Genomic DNA, 15,334 nt, shown 5'->3' on the forward strand with positions numbered 1-15,334 from the left:
GTACACAAATGGGTACACAATTTCATTTCTGTGGTTGTACACAATGCAGATTCATACCATTTGTGTAATCACGCATGTATATAGGGCTATGATGTCTGTCTCATTCCACCATTTTTCATATCCCCTCCCTCTCATTTTCTTCTACACATTCCAAAGTTCCCCCATTATTTAATAACAATTTTTTTTTATTTCTCAGATTAATTGTTAATTTAATAGTGTGATCACATATCAATCTTTAGAAGTATTTGGTTAATCTTTTGTTCATTGGGATATTTATGTCATTTCCAATTTTCACTCTCATAAATGGTTCTCCAAATAACTTCAGAATAGTTTACCAAGTGTACTATTATTTCTCAAACAAAAGAGATTACCAAAGTTATCTATTCAAAATTATTTTTCATATTTTGTGCTTTATTATTAACTGTATAATTATTATAGAATACTATGTAATTATCACCAAATAATTGTTATAGAATAAATGGCATGATGAGACAGAGTAAACAGAACAATGTAAGGAGGAAATTAACATCTTTCTTTAGATTATTTCAATCTACTTTTCTATTCTCTAGAAATAATCACCCTTATTTTCTATACATACATCCTAAAATATTTGTAGACATCTTTGTATGTATCTCTCTATATTCTTTTTTCTCATATAAAAGTATGGTGAGTTATCAATCTTGATAATTTTTCCAGAAAAGTTGAAGTATTTGCAAAAGAAAATTTATGATGTTACTTTATTATTATACAAAAGATACTTTTTGAAATATAAAATGTTTATAAAATTATATCTTATCATCTTCTTATGCTATCAACCAATTTTTATGTTTTTATCAGATTTTCTTTCTGAAAATACTGCCCTTCTCATTATATGTCATTTGTCAAATCATCTTTAGCAATCATGATATTTTAGTAGAATGCATATTAATGTCCCCAAATCATCACTATATTTTTTTATAAGAATCATGGTTTGGCTTTTCTTCTGTGTGTTCTTTCTTTTCCTCTGTGACTTTGTTTCCTTTTTACACAGTTCAGTCTGTCAACTTTTTCAATCTAGTTTATTCCAGTGTTTAAAAACATTTTTTAAATTGTGTTTTTTTTTTTTAACTCTCTCCCCATAATTCCATAATCCTTTTTTGCTGTCATTATTGAAAAAAAATGTTTGGGAAAAATGTTCCCTTTTATTAACAACTTATCTGAGCTTCAAGATAAATGTGAATAGGATCATTAATTATGACTGACAGTATGTGATTGGTTTTAAAAAAAGGAAAACCATCTCCTAGTACAAACTCCTATTCGATAGATTCAATAGTAAAGAATTCAAAATTATGTGAGGAGATGATGATCTGTAACTTTCACTGAAGAAAGTCATATTCAGCCTGAGATGCAAACATTGAAAACCAGGGTTAGAAATGGGTTAGCTCGGTGGCCTGGTATGGTCTGAAGCCACACTGCCTAATATGAAGCCCCACGCACTGCCCAAGAGTGGCCTGACACTTAACAAGTGCCTTGATATAGACATGTAAAACGTAAGTAATAAGTTAATCTACCTTTTATTGTTGCTATGAAGTTTAAATACATCTGCATGCCATGCAGAAAATGTGACTCTGGACTATGTGCCATTGGAGTAGTCTCATTGAGACTCTTAACCCAATGTTCAAAATCAATTCCAACTGTTCTTCTACTCATAATGCAGCTGCACAACAGTTTTAAAACTTGAACATATTGTGTTGAGTGACTGGAATTTTGCCAATATTATGGATCACACCTGTTTTTTTACTGTAATCAGAAGATAAAAATGACAGTTCCAAATATCTTAAATAATATAAAAAGTAAAATGAATAAAACAACATCACATTTTGAATGTACAAGGCCAAGGCAGAGAGGAAAATAGAAATCAAATAAGACTTTCATTATAAAAAAGTTGGGATTCAAAGATACAAAAATTAGAGAAATGAGAACATTAAGGATCAGAAAAATGAAGGTGCATTTTAAGGTAAATGAGAAGGAAAGTATTTTCTAAGGCAAATAGATCAATGTGAAATTTCTAGTTAGCCCAAGTCCAAACATATCACAGATAAGCTTGGAAAAGTAACTTGTCCTCCAGCAAAGCACCTTGAAACCAGGTTATAATGTTTGGATACCTATTCATTGGCAAAGTACACAACTTGGAGGCACAAAGTATGTAAGATCAGTATTTTTTTTTAAAGATTAATTTATCTCTTAAGAATAAAAATAACTCCAAGTAATTTACCAGAATTTTCCCATTAGTTGCTGTTGCTAAAGTTTGTATGATTGGACATAAAGTCATATCTGCTGAATTTCTACTCCTTTAAGATACTACAATCCCACTGAAGACATCTGGTTTTCTAATCCCTGAACTTAGAAACTCAGTGCAAAACATACACGTATATTTACCATGTTTCCAATAAACTAAAGACAGCCCTGAAGACATTTCAAATACAACATATCCTGGCCTCAGACGTATCAACTCCTTTCCTTGAGGCAGTTCAGAAGTACCCACTCTCAACCATTTTCTGTGAAGAATAACAATATTAAACAACTTTCCTCAGCTTCAACAAAACTATTCTTATATTTCCAAAACATAGACCAGAATTCCTTTTGTATAGTATTTAGTACTTATTAAATTCTAAATAAAATGTTTCACACAAGTTAGTGGAATAAAAATAATTTCACACTTTGGGTAACATACTTAGGCAAGTTTACATTGTGAGAATTATTATATTTAGAACTTTAGTTCTAGATTTAATGAATGCCAGTATCAACAGTGGTCAGTTATATAATTCTTTATTTGGATCATCCAGTCATTCACTGAGATCCTATTCTATATCTCCAACAGGGAAGAAGGACCAATTTTGGTATTCCCTCCTCTTGTTTCTCCCATATCTTTCTCCTTTTGCCTCCTTTCTATTTCTTGGAGTGGAAAGTGGGCACTGTAGAAATAGAATGATTGACAAATACAAATAAACAATTACTGTGGTTTCTGATACAATGGTTGATATACTCACCTTGGCTTTCAAAACCCTTTCCCAGCTTTCATCTTACTGTCCACTTATCCTCCCAGTGTTCTGCTTATTGGTGCTCAAGTCACACATGACACTTTTTGAATAGTCTCATTCCCTGAAAGTTTCATATCTTACAGTCAGATGGCATTTCTTCTGCTCTAACCTCCACTCTCCATTCCATCAGTGTGTGTGTGTGTGTGTGTGTGTGTGTGTGTGTGTTGTGTGATGCACATTTCCTAAATCTACACTTATGTCTTTTACTTCAATATCCTTTGTTCATTTTTCTGATAAAAAGTTGCCTTGTTTCTGTGTGCACCTCAGTGTATGATGGAGATAGAATTGAGCAGAGATCAGGCAGAAAAAATCCAGGTCCAGAACCCAAGACTCTGTGCTCCATGGAATCTCTCTCTGATACTCCATCCCCATTTCCATGCAAAGAATCACAATCCAACTATCCACGTGAAACCAAAATAAATTCAAGAAGCCATGAACAGGAAATGAGGGAAATCCCCCATATACTCAGATATGTTATATCAAATTAGCAGGATCTTCAGAGATCAGCATTTTAGATGTGTATTTGAAAAATAATAGTAAGGAAGGGATGGAAAGTTAAGCAAAGAATATGAGGAGTAAATCCAAAGGGGGGAACAGATATTGTGAATGAGAGTTACAGAACAAAGAATTATCAGTGAATGGGACAGGGAAAACCCTATTGTGCAAGGATAAGTAAAGAAGCATGATAAAAATAAAGAGTATTTTCTTCTAGGATTCACTGAAGAGTTTTACTTCTCTCTCCTCCACTCATGACACAATTCCACACCTCAATCTTCTAACAGGATATATAATGCAAGGGAGGCATTAGATAAAATACCCTACACACACATCCTCTCTATAAGGACACTCAGTGTCATTAACATCAATGCAAACTGACTACATATGATTAGTGTGATCCCTATCCTTGTCCTGATGTCAGACTCTGCAAATAAAGTAGTTTGAAAGTATTGGAAAGTACACCACTGCTCCCTTCACTGTGTCCCCTTTTTAGATTGCAATTGGGCTTTAGATACTATTTCATGAATTTAAGCTGGAAATATTGGATCTTTTCTTCATTGGAGAAAATATGTCCCTGGAATTTTACAGTTCAGGAGACAGAATGTGAGAATAGCAACTGCCCTAAAACCTGGTCCCAAATGGGAGGGGAGAAAACTTGTGTCTCTTCAAATTCCTCCCAAACTCCTAGAACCTCTGTAGCATACCTTTCCTCTGAGAGCTGCCCTGCATGAGTGCAAGTTCCAGATTCTTCACCTCCTGTTTGTGCCCAGAATCACCAACTCCTCCTAGGGAAAAATCAGTCACTTGCTTTCTGTTCCAGAATTAAAATCAATTTATTAAAATTGTTGTCTCTCTAGAGCTTTGCCCTTCAGTTTTGCTTTTCTTAGCGAACTGCCAGTACCCACACAGATAATTTATCTATTCTCTGTAGATTTTCTAACTCTTAATAACTAGGAAATATGTGGCTGCAACTTATTGCACCACAAGTTGCAAAAGTTCACTCAAGTATTAGGTTATTATCAATTTAACATGTATTTGTCAACCATTCACTATGTGCCAGGCAGTATATTACATATTAGGGGCAGGCAATTTAATACTAAAGATTTTTAAAAAAAGAAAGAAATCCCAACATTTTTATAAATAACATTCTTGTGTATAAATAATAAATTGTATAACATGGTAGATGATAATAAGGAAAAAACATAAGCCATAAAGTGAATAAGATTTGCATTTCTATAAGATAAAAAATTCATTATTAATGAGACACATCTAGATTATAAAACAAAGGAAGTGAAGAAGCAAACAATGCAGATATCTGGAGGAGGAATAATTGAGACAGAAAACAACCATTCGAAGTCACTAAGGCAATAGCATTTAAAGTTGACTTGTATGTTGTGATGGGGTTAAATAATACAGTTAGTGGCACTAGTACAAAGAAGCAGAAAGTACTGAGAAGTGGTTAAAAATTAATGGATATGGAATTTTATGTTTATGGCAAGATCTTGGTTTTTGACTCTAGAAGTAAGGTTAAAGGACAAAATTATTTGGAAGACACATGGTCAACTGTTCCACTTAGGAGCCAGTACTTTGGAAGTATCTTCTCTGTGATATTAAAATAACTGTGAGGCATAACAGAACCATCTTGAATGATGGTGAGCAGAGAACCAACACCTTCAAGGTGCAATGACCCTGGAAGCCCTTGATGACTTTTCTAAGGAAGAGTGTAGTTCAATATATTTGTATAGAGAGGAAAAACTAACTGGAGAAAGGTTGTGAGCTAGAAGTGGTAGTTAAAAGTAATCGCAAATCTCACCTCTAAGATGTTGGCATGAGACCTGTGAGAGAGAAAACACTTTTCACGTAAGTAGAAGCACAGTGCCAGGAAAACCAGGGAGGCAAGAAAACAAATGTTCACAAAAAAAATTGAAAAGGTAGGAGATTTTACCCATTGTTGACCTGAGATCTAGGAGCTCTAATGAAGGGGCTTTTAAGGAATGAGAGTTGTGTTTTAAAAGGGGGAATTTGTATTGCTGTAGGAGATTTAAAACATGAATTTGAAATTATCTCTGAAAGGGCAGTCCCTTGATGGGAGACATTCGTGTGATTTCTTCAGATCTGGACTGATATTGGGCTTTTAGAAAAAGTGTAATTTACTAGAATGCTAGCTAGGAACACACATTTTGTCAATTCTTCCTAGAATAGCTCTTAAAATAATGAGTCAACAAAATTGAATTATATTTTTAATGAAACTATTCTGACTGCTCCTGGTACCAGGTGCCTGTGGCAGACTGCTACTTGTCTACTGAAAGAAAATAGCCCTTTTTAGTAACAAAGGGTATCAGCATTCAGGCAACTACAAGTGTGTTTACATTCCTCAGACCTACTTTACACATAGGGATAGCTCTGTGGTGGAGGTTTTATCAATTGGATATAAGAAGAAGATATGTGTAACTTCCAGGCTGAAATTTAAATGTTATATGTGTCTTCCTCAGATTTATGTTGGCTTCTGGACAGATGGTGTCAAAATACAGTGCTCTGTTAATTTCTCAATCTACAAAATACACCTGAAACATTTAGAGCTAAAATCAAATAATACTTCATCAGTTCTAGGGTGAGGCTTGGGATTCTGAGTTTTTAACGAGCTCCAGGAAATGCTAGTGGTTCTAGCTATGATTATAGTTTGAACAAGAAGACACAACTTCAACGGTGATCAAGCAAAAGATTGAGAGGAATCTGGGTCCACAAATGAAGAAGAGAAGTGCTTTGACAAGTTGAACCATTTACATGGGATTATTACACCAAAAGAATAAACTTCTACTTTTTAAAGCACTAGGTGATTGCAAGACTCTTTGATAGAAGTTGATGCTTACTATAAGTATTTACAAAACTCAAAATATACATGAGACTCTTCTTCTTTTAAACAATACTCTAGTACTGTGCAGGTACCTGGATCACAGATATGGTCTTTCACAGGCATGATATTCCTTTTAAAACATTTTGAATATTTTTTTATTAAAACATGGTTTGATTACCCATGAGAATTTGTAATGTTGGAGTCTGAAATTATTCAAAATATACAGAAAGAAAAGTTAAGACATGTCCTCCAGATTTAGTTTGGGTGAATCATAGGTCTCTACAAACCTGTCCATGTCTTTAAGATTTTGCATTTGTTGGAGTATACATTTTCAAAAATAGCTTCTAATTATGTTTTGTATTTCAATAATGTCTGTCAGGATATTTCCCTTTTCATATTAGTAATTTGAGTTTTCTCTCTCCTTCTCTTTGTTAATGGGGCTCCTATACTACAGAGCCATAGTAACAAAAGCACCAAATTAGACAGGTAGATCAATGGTACAGAATAGAGGACACAAATGCAAATCCACATGAATACAGTTATCTCATACTAGACAAAGGTGCCAAAAACATACAACGGAGAAAAGATAGCCTCTTCAACAAATGATTCTGGCAAAACTGGAAATCCATATGCAGAATAATGACACTAAACCGTTATCTCTCACCCTGCCCAAAAGTCAACTCAAAATGAATCAGTTAGACCAGAGACACTGCACCTAACAGAAAACAAAGTAGGTCCAAATCTTCATCATGTTGGTTTAGGACCAGACTTCCTTAACATGACTCCAAAAGTACAAGAATAAAAGCAGGGATCAATAAGCGGGACAGATTCAAACTAAAAAGTTTTTTCTCAGCAAAGGAGACAATCAACAATGTGAAGAGAGAGACGAGTGGTAGAAAAATCTTTGCTACACACACTGCAGATAGAGCATAATCTCCAGAATCTGTAAAGACTCAAAAAACTTTACACCAAGAATACAAATAACCCAATCAATAAATTGACTAAGGAAATGAGCAGACGCTTCACAGAAGATCTGTAAGCAATCAACAGATATATGAAAAACTGTTCAACATTTCTAGTAATATGAGAAATGTAAGTCAAAACTACCCTAAGATTTCATCTCACCCAATTATAATGTCTATTTCAAGAGTACAAGCAACAATAGGTGTTGAAGAGGATGGGGGGGTGAAAGGTACACTCATACATTGCTGGTGGGTTTGCAAATTGGTGCAGCCACTCTGGAAAGCAGTATGGAGATTCCTTAGAAAACTTGGAATGGAATCACCATTTGATCCAGCTATAACATTCCTTTGCCTATACCCAAAGGACTTAAAATCAGCATACCAGAGTAACACAGTCACATCAATGTTCATAACTGCTCTATTCGCAATAGCTAGATTGTGGAATCAACCTAGATACCCTTCAATAGATGAATGGATAAAGAAACTGTGGTATATATATATATATATATATATATATATACAATGAAATATATTAAACCGTAAAGAAGAATAAAATTATGGCATTTGCAGGTAAATGAATGGAGTTGGAGAATACCATGCTAAGTGAAATAAGTCAATCCAAAAGAACCAAAGGTCGAATGATTTCTCCGATAAGTCGATGATGACACATAAAAGGGGTGGAGAGGCAAGAATGGAGGAAGGAGACTGTAGAGAGGAAGGATGGACGGGGGGTGGGTGGGCAAAGAAAAGATAATAGAATGGGACAAACATCCTTACCCTATGTACATGTATGATTACACAAATGGTATGACTCTACTTTGTGTACAACCAGAGAAATGAAAGTTGTACCCCATTTGTGTACAATAAATCAAAATTAAAAATAAAGTAAAATAAGATAAAATAAAAGAGGACATTTGTGAAAAACTAAATATTAACCTAGGTGCACCAGATCGAAATTATGAACTTGAAAAAATAGAATTTTAAAAGTCTTTCTGGCCTCCATCCTGACGTGGTCCTGCTCATCAGTGATGAAAAGAATTAAGAGAATATAGACAAAGGTTATACCATATCCCTCCCTGAAGGAGTTTCCCAAAGAGACAGCAAGAGAGCCTGCTTCCAATGGTCTTCTTGGGAGACCCCTCAGGTTGAGTTTTGTTCTGAACTGGTTTCTCTGGTCTCTTAGTTAGCAACCATCCAAATTTTAGCCTGGTATTGGACCAACTCCAATAGTTGGGAGTTCCTGCTGGCAGCAATTTACATTTTAATGCAAGCTTTAGTGAATATGGTTAAAAATTTTTTTAGTCATTTTTTTTTCTTTTCAAATTTGAATATAAGACATTTGATCAGGGTGTCAAGACTGCCCAAAGACAATTTGGTTGTCCCCTGAGGGGCCTTTCCAATTCAAAAGTTGGCCATTCTCCTTTGCAGAATTTAGAGAGAGAAAAGATGTCATGCTAGGTCCTGTAGTCAGCAGTCCTTCTCTGGAATTCCTGGAAATTGGTCAATATGCATTGAAGGGAAGTACATGATGAAGTACATGAGAGAGACTGACCCTTGTCCACACTCAAGAGCAACAAAAAACAGAAAAACAACAGAACAAATAAGGCACCAAAGAAATGATGTGACACTCCAGATTCCTGAACAGAGGGCCTGGGCAACGTCTTGCCAGTCCCGAATTTGGGAGGTAATGCTGCCTCCAGCCTTCCTCAGAGTCCCCAGATACAGATCAGCTAGAAACAGACTTACCAGAGTCCCCAGAGGGTGCAGAAAAAGGCAACTCTCATAGAATTTAGTTCAGTCCTGGGCGGGGCTCCAGAGATCATGCAGCCTGGGCCTGAAGAATGTCTCTCAGAGGGCTTCCCCTAGGAGCAATGGTGCAGCCTCTCCCCTCCACAGGAGTGTCCAGGTCAGTGGTGAGCAGTGGCTATCTACCAGGCAACAAGGATCTCACTGGGGCCTGCAAAAGTTGTGAAGCACAACGTAAGAACAGAACCATCACCACCAAGAATTTTGACCACCAAGAAGTCAAAATTTGAGAGTCTTTATTAGCTGGACGGCTCACTATCTCACACAATGCCCCAAAATGGCTATTGGAAGAACAACTCTGACCATAGGTTTGCAGGGGTTTTTATACCATAAGCCAGTACATCAATCATAAGTGTTCCTATGTTTTAAAATTACAAACTATTGGCTTCATAGAATGAGTTTGGGAGAGTTCCCTCCTCTTCTATTCTATGGAATACTTTGAGAAGTATTGCAATGAGCTCTTCTTTAAAGGTTTTGTAGAACATGGCTGAGAACCCATCTGGTCCTGGACTTTTCTTTGTCGGTAGGCTCTTGATGACTTCTTCTATTTCATTACTTGAGATTGTTCTATTTAAATTGTGTATGTCCTCCTCGTTCAGTTTAGGTAATTCATATGTCTCTAGAAACCTGTTGATGTCTGAAATTTTCTATTTTTTTGGAGTATAGATTTTCAAAATAGCCTCTAATTATGTTTTGTATTTCAGTCGTGTCTGTTGTGATATTTCCTTGTTCATTCCGAATTTTAGTGATTTGGGTTTTCTCTCGTCTTCTCTTTGTTAGTGTGGCTAAAGGTTTATCAATTTTGTGTATTTTTTTGAAGAACCAACTATTCATTTTGTCAATTTTTTGTATTGTTTCTTTTGTTTCAATTTCATTGATTTCAGCTCTGAGTTTAACTATTTCCTGTCTTCTACTACATTTGGTGTTGGTCTGTTTTCTTCTTTTCTAGGGCTTTGAGCTGTAGTGTTAGGTCATTTATTTGTTGAGTTTTACTTCTTTTATCCTGATACCTAAACCAGACAGAGACACATGGAGAAAAAAATTTCAGACCAATATCCATAATGAACATTGACGCAAAAATTCTCAACAAAATTTTAGCAAATCACATGCAAAAACATATTAAAAAGATAGTGCACCATGATCAAGAGGGTTTCATCCCAGGGATGCAAGGTTGGTTCAACATCAGGAAAACAATAAATGTAATTCACCATATCAATAGACTTAAAGTCAAGAATCACATGATTATTTCAATAGATGCAGAAAAAGCATTTGATAAAATACAGTACCCCTTAATGCTCAAAACACTAGAAAAAATAGGGATAGTGGGAACATTCCTTAACATTGTAAAGTCCATCTATGCTAAGCCCATGGCTAATACCATTCTAAATGGTGAAAAACTGAAAGCATTCCCCTTAAAAACTGGAACAAGACAGGGATGCCCTCCTTCACCACTTCTTTTCAATATCGTCCTTGAAACTCTAGTAGAGCAATTAGACAGACCAAAGAAATTAAAGGGATACGAATAGGAAAAGAAGAACTCAAACTATTCCTATTTGCTGATGATGATTATATACTTAGAGGAACCAGGAAATTCCACCAGAAAACTTTTAGATCTCATAAATGAATTCAGTAAATTAGCGGGATATAAGATCAATGCGCATAAATCTAAGGCATTTTTATACATAAGTGATGAATGTTCAGAAAGAGAATTTAGGAAAACTACCCCATTCATAATAGCATCAAAAAAATAAAATACTTGGGAATCAATCTCACAAAAGAGGTGAAAGACCTCTACAATGAGAACTGCAGAACACTAAAGAAAGAAATTAAAGAAAACCTCCGAAGATGGAAAGATCTCCCATGTTCTTGGATAGGCAGAATTAATATTGTCAAAATGGCCATACTACCAAAAGTGCTATACAGATTCAATGCAATTCCAATTAAATTCCCAATGATGTACCTTACAGAAATAGAGCAAGAAATTATGAAATTCATCTGGAAGAATAAAAAACCCAGAATAGCTAAAGCAATCCTTGGCAGAAAGAGTGAAGCTGGGGGTATTGTGATACCAGATCTTCAACTCTACTACAAAGCAATAGTAACAAAAACAGCATGGTATTGGTACCAAAATAGAAAGGTGGATCAATGGTACAGAATAGAGGACATGGACAAAAACCCAAATAAATACAATTTTCTCATACTAGACAAAGGGGCCAAATGCAATGGAGAAAGATAGCCTCTTCAACAAATGGTGCTGGGAGAATTGGAAATCCATATGCAACAGAATGAAACTAAACCCATATCTCTCACCATGCACAAAACTAAACTCAAAATGGATTAAGGACCTCAGAATCAGACCAGAGACCTTGCATCTTATAGAAGAAAAAGTAGGTCCAGAGCTTCAACATGTCGGCTTAGGACCAGACTTCCTCAACAGGACTCCTATAGCACAAGAAATAACAGCAAGAATCAATAACTGGGATAGATTCAAACTAAAAAGCTTTCTCTCAGCAAAGGAAACTATCAACAATGTGAAGAAAGAGCCTACAGAGTGGGAGAAAATCTTTGCCAATCATACTTCAGATAGAGCACTAATCTCCAGAATCTATAAAGAACTCAAAAAACTCTACATCAAGAATGCAAATAATCCAATCCACAAATGGGCTAAGGAAATGAATAGACACTTCACAGAAGAAGATACAAGCAATCAACACAACATATGGAAAAATGTTCAACATCTCTAGTAATAAGAGAAATGAAAATCAAAACCACCCTAAGATTCCATCTCACCCCAATTAGAATGGCGATTATCAAGAATACAAGCAACAACAGGTGTTGGCGAGGATGTGGGGAGAAAGGTACACTCATACATTGCTGGTGGGGCTGCAAATTAGTGCAGCCACTCTGGAAAACAGTGTAGAGACTCCTTAGAAAACTTGGAATGGAACCACCATTTGACCCAGCTATTCCAGTCCTTGGCCTATACCGAAAGGACTTAAAATCAGCATATTACAGAGATACAGCCACATCAATGTTCATAGCTGCTCAGTTCACAATAGCCAGATTGTGGAACCAGCCTAGATGCTCTTCAGTTGATGAATGGAGAAAGAAATGTGGTATATATATACAATGGAATATTACTCAGCCATAAGAATGATAAAATTATGGCATTTTCAGGCAAATGGATGAAATTGGAAAATTTCATGCTAAGTGGGATAAGCCAATCTCAAAAAATCATAGGACGAATGATATCGCTAATAAGTGGATGATGACACATAATGGGGGGTGGAGGGGTTGGTGTTGGGGTTAGAGTTGGGGTTGGGAAGGGGAGAGGAAGTGAGGAAGGAAGGAATATATGGAGGGAAAAGAGGGGTGGGAGGGGTGGGGGGAAGGGAAAAAATGACAGAATGAATCAAACCACATTGCCCTATGTTGATTTGTGATTACACAAATGGCATGCCTTTGCACCATGTACAAACAGAGAAACAACATGTATCTCATTTGTTTACAATAAAAATAAATAAATAAATAAATAAATCAGCATACTACAGTGATGCAGCCAAAAAAAATAAAAAAATAAAATTACAAACTAACATCATCATCATGATATCTAAAATCATTAGCAGAAGCCAAGTGGGTCAAAATGACCTTACTTAGGTACAAATTCAAGAATGGTTACTAACATCTAGACAATCACTGTTGACATGGTATATTGTTTAGGAAAATAGGAATCACAAAGAGAACAATTTTTCATTACACAAGAATTGCCATTTTGTGTTGCCAAACATGTCATGCTAAGCTACTGATGATGAGTACAGAAGCGGGTGTTTTCACAGGAGAAGCATTTTCTACCTAACATGGAGTCTCAAGGTAAAATGGAGTCTCTTTAGTCTTTGCCCATATAGCCTGGCATATAACATTTCCATGGAATCAAATATGTCAAACCACCACACTCAACAGCTCCAAGAAAGCCATATTCCCAACACAGACCCAAAGGATGTCAATGAGTTACCTAGTTGACATAGTCTGAAGACAATTGAAGAACTGGAGAAATGTAGTTAAATTTCAATCCACTCTGAATTACAACTAAAAAAATTAAAAAAAAAAAAACTTGATCCCATTTTATAAATTGGCTTAAAACCATCTCTTCTGGAATTACAGAATTCATTGAGGCCAGTTAGATGTTGTTGGACCTGAGCCCTGGCTACACTACTGTCAGCTCTCTGAATTTAATCAACTACATTAATCTCTTCAATTTTCAATTTTATCTTTTGTAAAGTTCAACTAATAATAATAATATTACTTACCCCATTTCTAATTCCATCTGTGATTTTAAATCACTGTAGAGGGAAAAAGGGGATGAGAATCATTGAATACTTTTCTTACTCATTTTTCTTTTTATTTTTAAAGATACATTCTCTTCTACACAAGGAAGAAAGCTACATATTTCCTTTTGAATGTGATCATAAGCTGTTAAAGTTGAGGCACTACAAAATTACTTCCTCTAATGGATTAAAACCATGATTTACTACCTAGTACCTGCCAGGTATGCCATGTCCTTGAGATAGCAATCGCTATGTCACAGATCCAAAGTGAGGGTGAGAGGAATGAAGCAGGAGACAGACTGTACAATACTTCACACTTTTGCTCATGTGTCTGAGCATCAATCAGCAAGACTGTGTCTGAGAGAAATATCTTAGGGAAAATAATACTGCCAACCTGACCTGTTTTGTTACAAACTGGAAGACTCTTGAAAACATATTTTGATGTGTCACTTAAAGTTTTTGGACTATGAGTTCTCCACCAATTAAATGGGAGTATGAAGACAAATTTATAACTTTATCATTTTACCACTATACAATTTTATGAAGACTTAAGCATATAACATAAAACAAGCAGTCCCTGACTCAGAAAAAAATGCAGAAGAAATTACTGTGTTCTTATTAATCCTTCTTAGACATGAAGAATTGAGGTGAGAGAGTGAAAAGAATCCCTCAAGGTGACACAGCCAATTAGTAACAGAAAGTGTTTAGAATCTAAATCTTCCAACTAGGAGTCTAAAGTTTTTCTTTTGTTTTAATAAGATATCTATAGCAATGTCATAAGATTTACTGTCCTGTACAACATTATCAAGTAGGCATGAACCTGGGTCAATGATCTCATCGAGTTTGTTCAAACTCTGAGTGAATTCTGTGAATTCTCATTAAATATTTCTTGTGAATGGTACAGTTAAGATACCTAACAACTCCACATAAAACCAAACCAGGGCTAGTCTAAGGTTTTATTGAGGACAGTGAACTCTGGTCATTCAGTCATGGAATCTATGCAAGTCAGAAAAGATGACAACTGATGTTTGTACTCTTTTGTCTTTTTTTTTTTTTTGTACCAGGGATTAAACCAAGGTGTGGCTTTCTACCACTGAGTCACAGCTCTAGCCATTTTTTTAATGGTCTCTTTTTAAACAAGTTTTCACAAAATTGGAGAGTCTTGCCTTGAACCTGTGATCCTCCTTCCTCAACATCCCAAGCCTCTGGGATTACAGATGTGTATCATATTCCCAGAACTCTTTTGTCTTTTGTTCCATGTGTGTCCATGTAAGATTTCAAAGTGAATTAGGACCTTACTTTAAAATATGTTCACTTAAAATTACATCTTACTAGGGTAAACCTTCCAATGAATAATAAATAAATTGTTCACATCAAATCTAACCAATAAAATGGACATTTGAAACAATATTTTTTGAGCTTTGAAATACCTACAGATCACTATTTTTGCAAAGGGTGGAAGAATGAATGTAGAATAAAGTCGTGTAGAAAAAATGTATAGATATAGGGCATAACTAAAAATAGAATTTATTTGAAAGATTCCATTCTATACTATATTAAAGTATGAGCTGTAATTTTTATCAACATCTTCAGAATAATGCCCACAATGACTATATTCACTTTGCAAACTTTTCAAAGGAGTTAATATCAGAGATGGGTTTAAACTTTTCTAAGGGAAGATATAACATGCATTCATTCAGTCAAAGTATGTTTATTAAGACAGAGATGCATCAGTGAACAAAACAGAAAGAAATCTCCTCCAATGGAGCTTAGAGTCTATCAAAGGAGACAAACAAAATGCAAGTATAC

Source organism: Sciurus carolinensis, unplaced genomic scaffold, assembly GCF_902686445.1.
Source record: "Sciurus carolinensis unplaced genomic scaffold, mSciCar1.2, whole genome shotgun sequence".
Lineage (NCBI taxonomy): Eukaryota > Metazoa > Chordata > Mammalia > Rodentia > Sciuridae > Sciurus > Sciurus carolinensis.